Source organism: Pelodiscus sinensis, chromosome 25, assembly GCF_049634645.1.
Source record: "Pelodiscus sinensis isolate JC-2024 chromosome 25, ASM4963464v1, whole genome shotgun sequence".
Taxonomy (NCBI): Eukaryota; Metazoa; Chordata; order Testudines; family Trionychidae; genus Pelodiscus; species Pelodiscus sinensis.
The window spans coordinates 13,254,815-13,266,567 of record NC_134735.1 but is presented as its reverse complement, the minus strand read 5'-3'; the positions used below and the strand labels follow the sequence as shown (position 1 = coordinate 13,266,567).

The following is an 11,753-nucleotide window of genomic DNA, read 5'->3' as shown; positions in this document are numbered from 1 at the left end:
AGGCATCTTTTCAGAAAATTGGGGGGGGCGGGGAATTGTGTTAGCCACTATGTGCAAACTTGGGGGGCAGGGTAAAGCGTGTAAGCCATAATGCCTTCCCCCTTAGCAAATGCCACCTTAGAGTGAAGTTTGCCATGTTTTGGGGACCAAGACTCCTGGCTGGGTGCAGAACTTAGTAGTGACCTGGGATGAGGTAAGGTTGTGTTGCCCGGGACAGGGGAGCTAAATTTGTGCAAGAGGGAAAAGGGGGGAACAGGCCACTGCTGCCACTTTCAGCCACTCCCCCACCCCCTGCCAACCGTATCCAGCTCGCTGCTTGCCCAGCAAGGGTGCGTGCTGCAGAGAGAAGCCGGATGTTGCACCAGGAGGAGGAGAGAGGCAGAGGACAGGCAGACAAGCAGCATAGCAGGGGAGAGCTGGCAGTGGTTAGAGGGGAGAGGAGCATGGGGAGAAGAGAGAGAAAAACTGGGGAAAGAATGGACAGGAACAAAGGGACCGTGGGCTGAGGACGCAAGGGAAGGGGGCCTAGGGATCGGAGCAGGGATTCCTTAGCTTTCAGCACATTAGCCCAGCGTTGGCCCATCTCAGAAGGGGGCTCACACTGGAATTCTGAGCCAGATTCACCACTGGCGTGAACTGGTGCAACCAACACCCCAGCTTATTCCAGCTGGGAACCTGGGCCGGTAGGCCCAAAGCGGCCTCGTCCCCAAAGCAAAACGGGGCTCGGGGCCGGGGATTCATTCCACCTTGCCTGGCCCTGCGTTTCTGCCCAGCATGCGAAGGGTTACATGCTGGAAACTGGCCCTGGTTTCTCGCCAGTCTCTCTGAGTCACTCTCTCTTCCCAGCTGCCTCCCCGCTCTCAGACGTACCCGCCAGTCTCACCAGCCTGCACTAAAGCCCTCGTGTCTGACAAAGGCGAAAGCAGCTGCCAGGTGGTTGCCTCCATGCGGTAAAGCAGGGCAGGGGACTGGCTGCTGTGTTCCTTGGCAGCAAACGCTGGCACTGCTGAGACCTCAGCTCTTACAGTGCCAGGGCTGGGTGCTACTCCTGTTGTAAGGAGTGTCTTTGTGTGCCTATTATTTCACAAGCGAGCATCGCTCGGGGAGAGGTGACTGAGGAGTGTGGCTGGCCAGTGCCCCTCCATGCCTCATTGCACAGAGGGTGCAAGGCTTTGGGCAAGTCACTCTCTGTGCTGCAGATTTCCCATCTGTAAAATGGGCACAAGGCTACTGACCTCCTTTGTGACTACAGCTCTGCAGAGCGAGGCAATAGCTAGGTGAGGAGTGGGTACATTTACATTTACATTACAGCTGTGGTTCAGACTCACATTAGGGTCTGGATTTGGATTGCAGACACTCAGATCTTAGAGTGGCAGAAATCAGCCACCGTTGTGAAATTTTGTGAAATTTCCGTCACATTTAACCCCCCCCGAATCAGCCTCTGGCCCTTTTTGGCTTCTGCCTCAACCTGGAATCAGGGGTGTGTTAGTCACTGAACTGAGCTCCCAGGGCGGAGCAGGATTTCAGCTGGCCCATGGGCTAGCCCCTAGTAGGCTGCTGCTGCTTTATTTGATGATGCCTCTGCATATACAGGTGCCTGAAGCCCCCATTGGCTACAGATCACCAGTCCCAGCCAATGGGAGCTGCAGGAAGCAATGTCCCAGTCCACGCTGCTTCCTGCAGCTCCCATTGGCCAGGAATGGCAGTCTGCAGCCAATGGGAACTACAAGCACCCAGACCTGTGGAAGCCACCAGTGGTCTGCCAGGGGCAAACTGCCTCCTTCTTATTGCCCGCCCCTGCTTTAGACCCATCTCTACAAGGAACAAAAGTGGGCTCATGTCACAACCACTAATCTGGAAGAGAAAATACCCTGTTAGTCCTTTGCTAAGCCACGCCTCCTTTGCCTGCTGGGATTTACTGCTCTATCTGATGATCAAGCAAGCCTATTCCTAAAATGTTCCCCACAAGCTATTGTTCTCTTCCCATCTGGGCGTCATTAAAAGCTACAACAAAGGCAGATCAGAGGTAGTGGAGGGAAAAGAAAAGAAACACAAGCCCCTCTGGATTTAGCAGAAGGCCGAATACATAATTCCCTGTGTTTAATCTCCCCTTTCAATTCCCTTTTATATTCCTGGTGACAGAGTCTCACTTATTAAAGATTTTTAACAGCTAGCCACAGGCTCCGGCTGCTCACACATCATTTCTACCCATTGAATGCGAGTGAGTTTATTTTTATGTCTTTCAGAGAAGAAAGGGAAGGAAAAGGGGGAGGGGGAGAAGAACTCACCTCTGCACACTGCCTCACTTAGACGCTCCAGAACAATGAAAGAAAAGGAGAACAGGGGTGGCCCTTTGAAGAACAGAAAATGGTAATAAGGAGACGGTCAAATACATGAGCCATCATTAGCTGTGATTGTCCTATTGCTCAGCATGCAGCAAACTGCTGTCACCGGGGCCTCGGCTGCTGGAAATCAGCCTCACTCCATTGGCTTGGAGGGCGCTGCGCTGGTTGACACCTGCTGAGGATCTGACTCGGTGTTAATGAAGCCCCGGAAAGACCCTTTTGGATTTAATGGCACTGCCCTTTTTTATGCAGGGAGCGTGACCTAGTGGTTAGAGCAGAGCAGAGCAGTGGGCTCCAAGACTCCTGACAGCTAGTCCCAGTGACCCATGAAGTGGCTTTGGATTTGTGCTCTGTTTCCTCACCTCTTCTAAACCCAGGGGTAGTAAAACTGGCCGGTCTCCTTCTATGAGCATGAGCTACCTCAGGGCAACAAGCTGTTGCCTGGGAGGGCTGAAGCCGGGATGGGGAATCCTCACCAGCTCAGGATCGCAAGCCTTTCCCCTGTGTTCTCAGCCCCTTGGGGGTGCGCGGGGTTCTATTAGTCAGAGCTGAGTCAGCTGATGGCAGGTGGAGGCACTGTTAAAGATGCATCTTATTTCTAAGCTGAATTTGTCCAGCGTCACCTTGCAGTGACTAATCTTTCGGTACCTTTGTTTGTTGGATGGAAGAGCCCTCGATTCTCCAATTCCCATTCCCCCAGGAGGCCCTTATAGACCCTGATCCGGCTTGAGCTTTTGAGTCTCTCCCTGTCAGGCTTGTTTTCCAAGCCTTTCAACTCTGCCTTGGCTCTTCTCTGAGCCCTCGCTAACTTATCAGCCTCTTTCCTGAATTGTGAACACTCATACTACGTCTACACAGTGGAGCTATTTCAAGATACCTCCAGGATCCTGAAATAGCTATTCCACATCTTAAGAGCAAGCCCGTTATATCAAAATATCATGGGCTTGCTATTCCGACGTCCCTGGAAACATTGCAGGAGGGATAAGGGAGGTTTCGGAATAGCACCTTATTTCCAAATAACATCGAAACAAGCTATACAATTTCCGCAGTGCAAATTGCATAGTGTATTTCGAGGTAAGGGTGCTGTCTAGATGCACCCTGATAGTGGACGCTATCCGATTAGCAGCTGCATTAGGGCCATATATCTCGCCAGCTGCCCCCGAGTCCCCACTAGCTACATCCCAGGATCACACGCTCGGCTGATCTCCCAGCATGCCCCCCAAGTTCATTTCAGAGTCACTGTTCCCTGATGTCCCTTTCCACCAGCTGAGACTCTGGCCCTTGCCTCACAGTGCGTTTCTTTTTTTACTTTACCTCTCAGCTTTTGTTTCCATGGGGGCGGGAGGGACGGCCCTCTGTCTAGCCAGTTCACTCATTCTACAGCCCTCGTGCACCGGTGGACTCGCTGCTCTGAGCCGTCTCGGGGCCTGATTCCCCCTGGGAGCCCCCTCCAGAGCGGAACCGCAGGGAGACGTTGGCTTGGCACGGCCCACGCCAAACCCAGGGCACATTCCCAGTGCCAGCAGCAACCCAAGGTACTTCCCTTTGCATGAGGTCCATAGGGGGCTTTTACTAAAAAGTCCGGTTCCCCAGCCCCAGCCTCCTCCCCGGCAGAGCTCCCAGGGACTCTGGGCAGGGAAAGCTCAGAGGGGGCAGGTGAACGATGCATTGAGCAGATCACACTGAGCCACATCGGCGATGCTGTCTGGCCTGGCCTGCTGCCCAAGCGCCTGCATCGTCTGGGGCCAGGAGCAGAGGAGCTTCTGGAAGGCAGAGCTAAGGGGAGGTCTGTTATTTTGAATGAGGGTTTAAGCCAGAGGTGGGCAAGACAGCGTCCGCAGGCCCAATCCGGCCCCCAAGCCGTTTGATCCAGCCCATGACCGCCCTGCCGCTCCCCCCTCCCCCTCCCAGGCCAATTGAGACCTGGGGACAGGGGAGCGCGAAGTCTCGTCCCCTCGCCAGGGGCGCATGGCACCTAGGGCGAACTGCCAGCTGTTCAAAATGGCCGGTGGTTCTCTCTAGGTGGGGAGGGCTTCCCCCCCCCAGGCCAAGCGGGGACTGTGGGTGGGGGAGCACAGGAAGCCTCCTGGCCCTGCCCCATCCACCCGAGTCCCCGCCCCTTCTGGGGCAGCCAGCGGCCACTCCAGACATTTCTAAAATGTGCCTCCCCCCCCTGCTTTAAGCTCTCGGGGTCTTTCACAACTGACTCCACAAAAGGCAGCAGCCTCTGGCCGTTCCCTTTCCACGCGGTGAGCACCACGGGCCACTGTTCAGCACGGCCCAGAGGCTCCTGCCCCACCCACAGGCCCCTCACTAACGCTGCCGAGGCAGGGACGGGGGGCGGAGGGTCAGATGAGCGGAGAGTTTGTAAATAAAGCCTGACTTGCTCTCCAGAGCGCCTCGCGGGGCCTGGCTCAGACGAGAGGAGACGCGACCACGAGCCCCTCTGAGGAGCCAGAGCCAGCAACCCGCAGGGGGCAGAGGCCTAGTGGGTGCAAGGCAGGAGCGGTGCTGCCCAGGGGTTCAGACGTAGCCCAATGAAAATGAGTGAGGTGCTTGCGCACCCTGGTCCCTAGCGGGCACTGGCTTGTCGACCAAGTGCCTCAGCCAGCGTGAGGGGCTGGGTTGCCACGGCGGGGTGTCTCTCAGCAGGCGTTGTCAGGCGTGCGTTAGCAGAGCGGCTGCGGGGCAGGGTGCATGTGCACCAAGGCTGCAATGGCCGAGGTGATGAGACTGAGGCAGAGCTGGGGGAGAGCTCCAGGCTGGACTAGCAGAGGGGGCGGCAGGGGGGGACCGAGGTGCCCGGGCAGAGCTAGCTGAGTGAGGCAGGACTGGAACAACTCAGCTCACTAACAAGCTCCAAGTGCAATGGTCTGGAAAGCAACGAGTCGGGACTGAAATGGGCACGTGCAGGCAGGGCATGGAGACGCTAATCAGAGGGACCAGTAGTGGGGAGAGGAGCAGGTGCCTGAACTTCCACCACACGCACTGTAGCTTTGGCACTGCCCTGGTGGTTTCCCCTTCGATATTAAACCCTTCCCTCTTCGAGCTTCTGAATCGCTTTCGGCACCATTTCCCTAAACAGCAGCTCAGCTAACCTTGCTCTGTGAGCCTCTTGTGTGTACCTGCTCACCTTGGCCAGACCCTGGACACTGCCCTGGGCTAGGACTCAGGAGACAGGGTGAATTCACAGCTCAGCCACTGCCTGCTGAGCGACCTTGGGAAAGTCACTTCCACATCCTGTGCCTCAGTTTCCCTCATCTGTGAAATGGGGATAATGATACTGCCCTGCTCTGTAAAATGCTTCCAGGTCTACTGATAAACGTGTGCGATAAGAGCAAGCTATTACATTCTTTGGCGGGGTTACTGGCCTGGCACATGGGGAGACATAGCAGTCATGGCATAGCTTGATTTTCGTGAGGTTTTTGACGCAGGTTTTTGATAAACAGACTAGGGACATGCGGGCTAGATGGAATTACTATAAGTTGAGTGCGCAGCTGGCTGAAAGACCATATTCAAAGGGTGGGTACCATGGTTTGCTGGCAAACTGGAAGGGCACATCTAAGGGGGGGTCCCACAGGGCTCAGGCCTGGGTTGAGTACTGTGCAGTGTTTTCCTCAGTGACTTGGAGAAGAGAGTGGACAGGGTGCTTGCAAAAATTGCAGCTGACACTGAGCTGGAGGGGTTGTCAGCACTTTGGAGGACAAGATTTGACTGCAAAATGACCTTGGCAAACTGGAGAATTGCTCTGAATTCAACCCAGGGACAGTCAATAAAGACAAGTGCAAAGGACTACCCCAAGAGAGGGGAAATGTCACACTTCCAAAGGAGGACAAACTGGCTACGTGGTAGTACTGCGGAAAAGACTCTGTGGGTGCCAATGTATCCGAGGGCAGCAGGTGAACCCCTGGCTGGAGGAGCCCCGCCCCTTCTGCTCCCCACGAGAGCTCAGAGCCCCCCCTGCCAGCATAGCCACTGGCCCTGAGCCTCACCCCCAGGTAGCCCCCTCTGCCCCAGAGCATGGGGAAGGCAGGTAATATGCAGCCACCCCCTTCAACCTCCCCAGCCTTGCCGGAGCACAGGAAATTGGACAGGAGCCGCACAAGGGCAAAGCAGGGGGCCACGCTCAGCTCCTTGGTGAGGCACAGTCTCCCTTAGCCTGCGTAACCCACCACCCATGAGTGGGTCACAAACTGACTTTGAGTCCATGACGTGATGCTGTTGCATAAAAGGTTACTACTCTGAGCATTTAACAGAAGTGTCCTATGAATGACATGCCCCCATCGACTCCGTTCCGGGGAGGTCTCAAATGCACTTCTGTGTCCAAGGCGGGGTGTGACGTAGTGGGGGTACCTTGCTGGTTGCTAGGTTTGGGCTGTGGGTGACCCCCACTGGCTGCTGTCTGTACCACAGCCCAGCCGAGTAGCTGATGGGACAGGGAGGTCACCTGTTCTACCAGTGACCCCCCAGGGAGAGGAACAAAGGAAGGTGAAATGCCGCCCCTGGCTGGGGAGCAGGGCTGGAAGGGAGGGTCTTGAGTTTTGCTGTCTGGGAAGCAGGGGAGAAGGAGCTAGGGAGGGGGCTGTGATTGTAGGGCCCAGCCACCCCCCATCTCAAGGGGGGGCACTGAGGCCTCCTAGCCCCAGTTCCAGTAACCAGATTACATCTGTGCTGTGCTGTATCCTGGAGAAGCAATAAACTCCCTCTATTCTACTGGCTGGTGGAGTCTGTTCATGCCACTACGGGGGCACAGGAGGGGGTGCCGTACCCAGATGCTGATAAATCGGACAGAGTCTGGTTAGACAAACACGTAGCAGGAACGGGCTAGATTTCCCTGGTCCTGCCTCGGTGCGGGGCGCTGGAGTTGGTGGCCTTTCAAGGCTCCTTCTAGCCTGTCTGTGATTCCATTGTTATTATTGCTAATGAGGAAGTGACGGGAGACCACCAATCAGGCACCCCAGGACCACCATTGTGCTTGGTACTGTACAGACATAACAGAAAGATGCTCCTTACCCTGATGAGTTTACAGTCTAGGCACGAGCTCATGAAACAACCTTGGTTAACGGCATAAACAGAGGCCCTGGCTCTTCAGCTGACTAACCTCTTGCCTGAGTGTTGTCGCCAGCCTGACACACGTGGGTTTTAAGGAGAGATTTACAGGACTCAAATCTAATCTGGGCTCTACTCATCACCATGGTCTCAGCCCAATGAGCATTGCACACCCTGGCCTGGGTGAGAACAGAATTTGCCCTCGACTAGCAGCTTGGCAAAGCTTTGGGGATATTGTTGAGTAGTTAACTGCTCCCTTTTAGCCAACGAGGGGCAGATAGGCGAATAAAATGTTGCATGGGGCATATTGTATAACCCACTGTAATTGTGTTCTCCAACTTCCCAGGGATCTTTCGTTTTCCCTGCCTCATCAGAGCATTTGAAGGTAGGTCACATTTTTATGTTCAGACTAATTCAGCAGTTTCAGAGGGGTGGCCGAGTTAGTCTGTAACAGGAAAAACTTTAAAAACAACAGTCTTGCAGCACCTTAGAGACTGGGGGTATGTCTACACTACCCTCCTATTTCGAAATAGGAGGGTAATGTAGGCATACCGAAATTGCAAATGAAGCCCGGGATTTGAATTTCCCAGGCTTCATTTGCATAAGCCAGGCGCCGCCATTTTTAAATCCCGGCTGGTTCGAACCCCGTGCTGCGCGGCTACACGTGGCACGGGGTTCGAACCAGCCGGGATTTAAAAATGGCGGCTCCCAGCTTATGCACATGAAGCCCGGGAAATTCAAATCCCGGGCTTCATTTGCAAGTGCGGTATGCCTACATTACCCCGCTAGTTCAAACTAGTGGGGTAGTGTAGACATACCCTAAGAAAATTGTAGCTGGGGTCATGAGTTTTCATGGGCACAACCCACTTCTTCTGAAAGTTCATGATAGTCTCTACGTTAATTCAACAGTGTCCTGTTAACCTCCCTCCTCCCACCACCGCCAAACATGGACAGCTTTTCCTTGATAGCTATGAGTATGTCTACACATGCCCCCTACTTTGAACTAGGGAGGCAAATGAAGCATACCGAAGTTGCTAATGAAGCACGGGATTTAAATATCCCGCGCTTGATTAGCATATTCGCAACCGGTCATCATTTTAAAAAGCCGGTAGCCCGAATTAACTCACCACGTGTAGACGCAGTAGGCTGATCCAAAACCCTTCCCTCGAATTAACTGTTACTTCTCACTGCACAAGGAGTAACAATTAATTCAAGGGAAGAGTTTTGGATCGGACTACCACGTCTACACGCGGCGAGTTAATTCGGGTTACCGGCTTTTTAAAATGGCAACTGGCCGCAAATATGCTAATCAAGCGCGGGATATTTAAATCCTGTGCTTCATTAGCAGCTTCGGTATGCTTCATTTGCCTCCCTAGTTCCAACTAGGGGGCAAGCGTAAACATACCCTGTGAGACTACATCTTCATTGTTGTCACTTGCTCTAGCTACCCTCATTTGTCTCTTCTGTCCAGTCAAGAGATGAGCTTTTACTGCAGCTGGAAAGTTGTTTGTCTCACCCTGGAATAAGAGGCCCTGTGCGTGTGCGTGAGTGAAACACCCCCCTTGCTTTTTCCAGGACCACTGCCGAAGTCTCTTTCTTTCCATTAGGCACAGAATGTCAGCCTCGTTTCCCAGAGAAGCTGGAGCAGGATGCGGGTGGGTATCTGGCCAGGGCGGAGGAGGCAGGAGCATGCTGGGGGTGCAGGGTTTTGCGCGGTGGGGTGTGCAGAGTCTGGGCAGCACTTACTTGCTTTTTGCACCCGCGCTGCTCTCAAGCTCCCTGTCCCAGGCCTGGCTTCCCACTGCTCCATTGGTTGGATTCTGGCCAATGGAGCAGCAACAGGATCCCCAGCCTGGGAGCTGGCCAGGAGCAGAACCTGACCGTGAGGCATGTTGATGGGACAGGCTCTGAGACAGCTCCAGCAGGCCCCCTCAGCCTGGCACACACCGCCCGGGGCCAGCCTGGGAGCAGCAGCAGGAGCAGCATCCTGCTCCCATTGCCTCCCAGGCTCGGCCGGTACCTGCTGTCTCAGGGAGGAGCATCCCTCGGGGAGGGTCTGCAGGCGGCGCTGGAAGACGCGCATGAGCTGCTCCTTCAGGAAATCCAGCCACTCCTTGTCCCCAAAGCCTGGATCCTCTGCCGCCATTTTAGCCCCCCAGCTGCTAACTCCCCCCCACGTCAGCCGTTAACCCCTTTGGCTGCTCCCCCCCAGCCACTGGCCCCTTGTGCAGTGGAAGCTGTGGGCTGAGCCCACCTGGCTGCTTCTGGGGTCTCAGGCCCCGGGGGCAAGGGGAGCCCTGAGCTCTGCAGGTTCCCCCAGGCTCGGACCAGCCCCCCACAGCCCCAGCTTCCCCCACACCCTAGTGCTGGTGCGGCTGCACTCACAGCCTGCCCTCTCCTGCATTGCAGCGCCCAGCTGAGAGCCTGCAAGCTGGAGGACCTGGCCGCGGTGGAGGGCCCAACTGGTGCATTTCGACTGCTAGATCAGCGGCACCCGCATGCCCATTGTCACCTGGACTCACTTTGGTAGCCTTGTGAGATTTCCTGCACCAAGCCACGCGAGTTCCAAGCCACCCAATTTCTCCCGGCCGCATTCGTGGTCGGATAATGGCGACTCGGCTCACTCGTGTCTGGAGGGGGGTTTTATTAAATCTCTCCGTTCATATGCTCCTGCTCGGTACGATCTAATAAAGCGCAATCGATGGTGCATTTCAAGCACTTTATGACCGGGCAGAGGGAGCTGTCCACAGCAGAGAGACACCAGGCATCCTCGCACGGAGGAGTCTGCTGCTGGCGTGATTCTGAACTGGGCTGTGCTTGAGGCTGACTCAGTACAAAGGCAGGGATGTAGCTACTGCTGCAACAGAAGCATCTGTGAAGAGCTGTTCTGATACTGGGCCAGGTCTGATCCCCGTTCCACCCTTGTAAATTCAGGACACCAGGGACATCACCAAGCTGGATCATTATCCAGTATAAACTGGTGAGTTCCATTGACTTTAATGGTGCTGCCCCCATTTACACCAGCGGAGGATCTGGCCCTACAGAACTACACCCATGTACTCATGAAATCCGAATCTGGCCCATTGAGGGAGGAGGGAGAAAGGAGATGGGTAAACACAATGGGTCTGATACCAGGATAAATCTGGAGCAACTCAATTGAACTCAGTGTAAAAGTGGTACAAGGACAGGCACCCACGCTGTGGGTGCGCCAGAAAAATTGGGGTGCTCAGCATCTACCTGCAGATCAGCTCCTCCCCACCCCCCCAAGTCAGACTGCCTGCCCACTGCAGATCAGCTGTTCAGTGGAGTGCAGGAGGTGCTGAGGGGAAATGAGGAAACCAGTGCCTATGAGTGAAAGCAGAATTAGGTCCAGTGACAAAATCTGCAGCTAGCTTTCAAGAAGAGATTTTATACTAGGGAAAGCCATCAGCGCACCACTCAAATATACAGAGCGAGCGTCTGCTGTCAGTTACACTGGGGGGAATCTGGTGTGACTCCATTGTCACTCCAGATTCACACCAATTTTAATTCAGAGTCGAATTGCTCCCACATTCATTTGTCTTGCACTTACTTGCTGCGTTTGCTCGTGACCAATGCTCCAGAAAGTGAGGGTCCTTGAGGAGATGCTAGAATCAGTGGGCCTTTGGCATCATCAGCATCTTGCAGGATGCAGCCAGTAAAGCACTGTTCATTCCCAGATCCCCCAGCACTTGTACTGAGAGCTGCGGAACACCCTACCGCACAGAAGCTGTACAGACCCGTGGTTTACAAGGCTTAGGGTGTGTCTAAACTACATGGCTCCATCGATGGAGCCATGTAGATTAGGCTGATCGGCAAAGGGAAATGAAGCTGCGATTTAAATAATCGCGGCTTCATTTAAATTTAAATTCCTTATTTTAAGAGCAAAATGCAGGACAATGTAGCCCTTTAAAGACTAACAAGATGGTTTATTAGATGATGAGCTTTCGTGGGCCAGACCCACTTAAAGCTCATCATCTAATAAACCATCTTGTTAGTCTTTAAAGTGCTACATTGTCCTGCATTTTGCTTCAGCTACCCCAGACTAACACGGCTACATTTCTATCATTATTTTAAGAGGAATAAGGAATCTTTTGGAAAAGGCTTTATTTTCCAAAAAATCCCTGTTTAGACTGGTGCTTTTTTCTGGCAAAGCTCCGAGCTGGAAAAAAAGCGGCAGCCATGTTTATGCAAATGAAGCATGGGGGATTTAAATCCCCGCTTCATTTGTAATTGCGATGTGTCTAATTTGCATCCCTTTTCCGGAAAAGGGATGCAGTCTAGACACAGCCTAAGGGTTTTAATTTCTTACCCTGTGAATACAAAGGACGTGGCTGGATT

The 11,753-nt window shown here is 54.0% G+C and overlaps 1 long non-coding RNA gene across 1 annotated transcript; it reads left to right on the top strand.

Moving 5' to 3' along the window:
• The first annotated feature begins 843 nt into the window (after positions 1-843).
• LOC112546859 (uncharacterized) lies at positions 844-10,451 on the top strand. Its single transcript, XR_012897643.1, has 6 exons — positions 844-933; positions 2,247-2,370; positions 3,729-3,880; positions 7,741-7,779; positions 9,002-9,049; positions 9,804-10,451. It is a non-coding gene; the product is annotated as an uncharacterized LOC112546859 (long non-coding RNA).
• Positions 10,452-11,753: the final 1,302 nt, after the last annotated feature.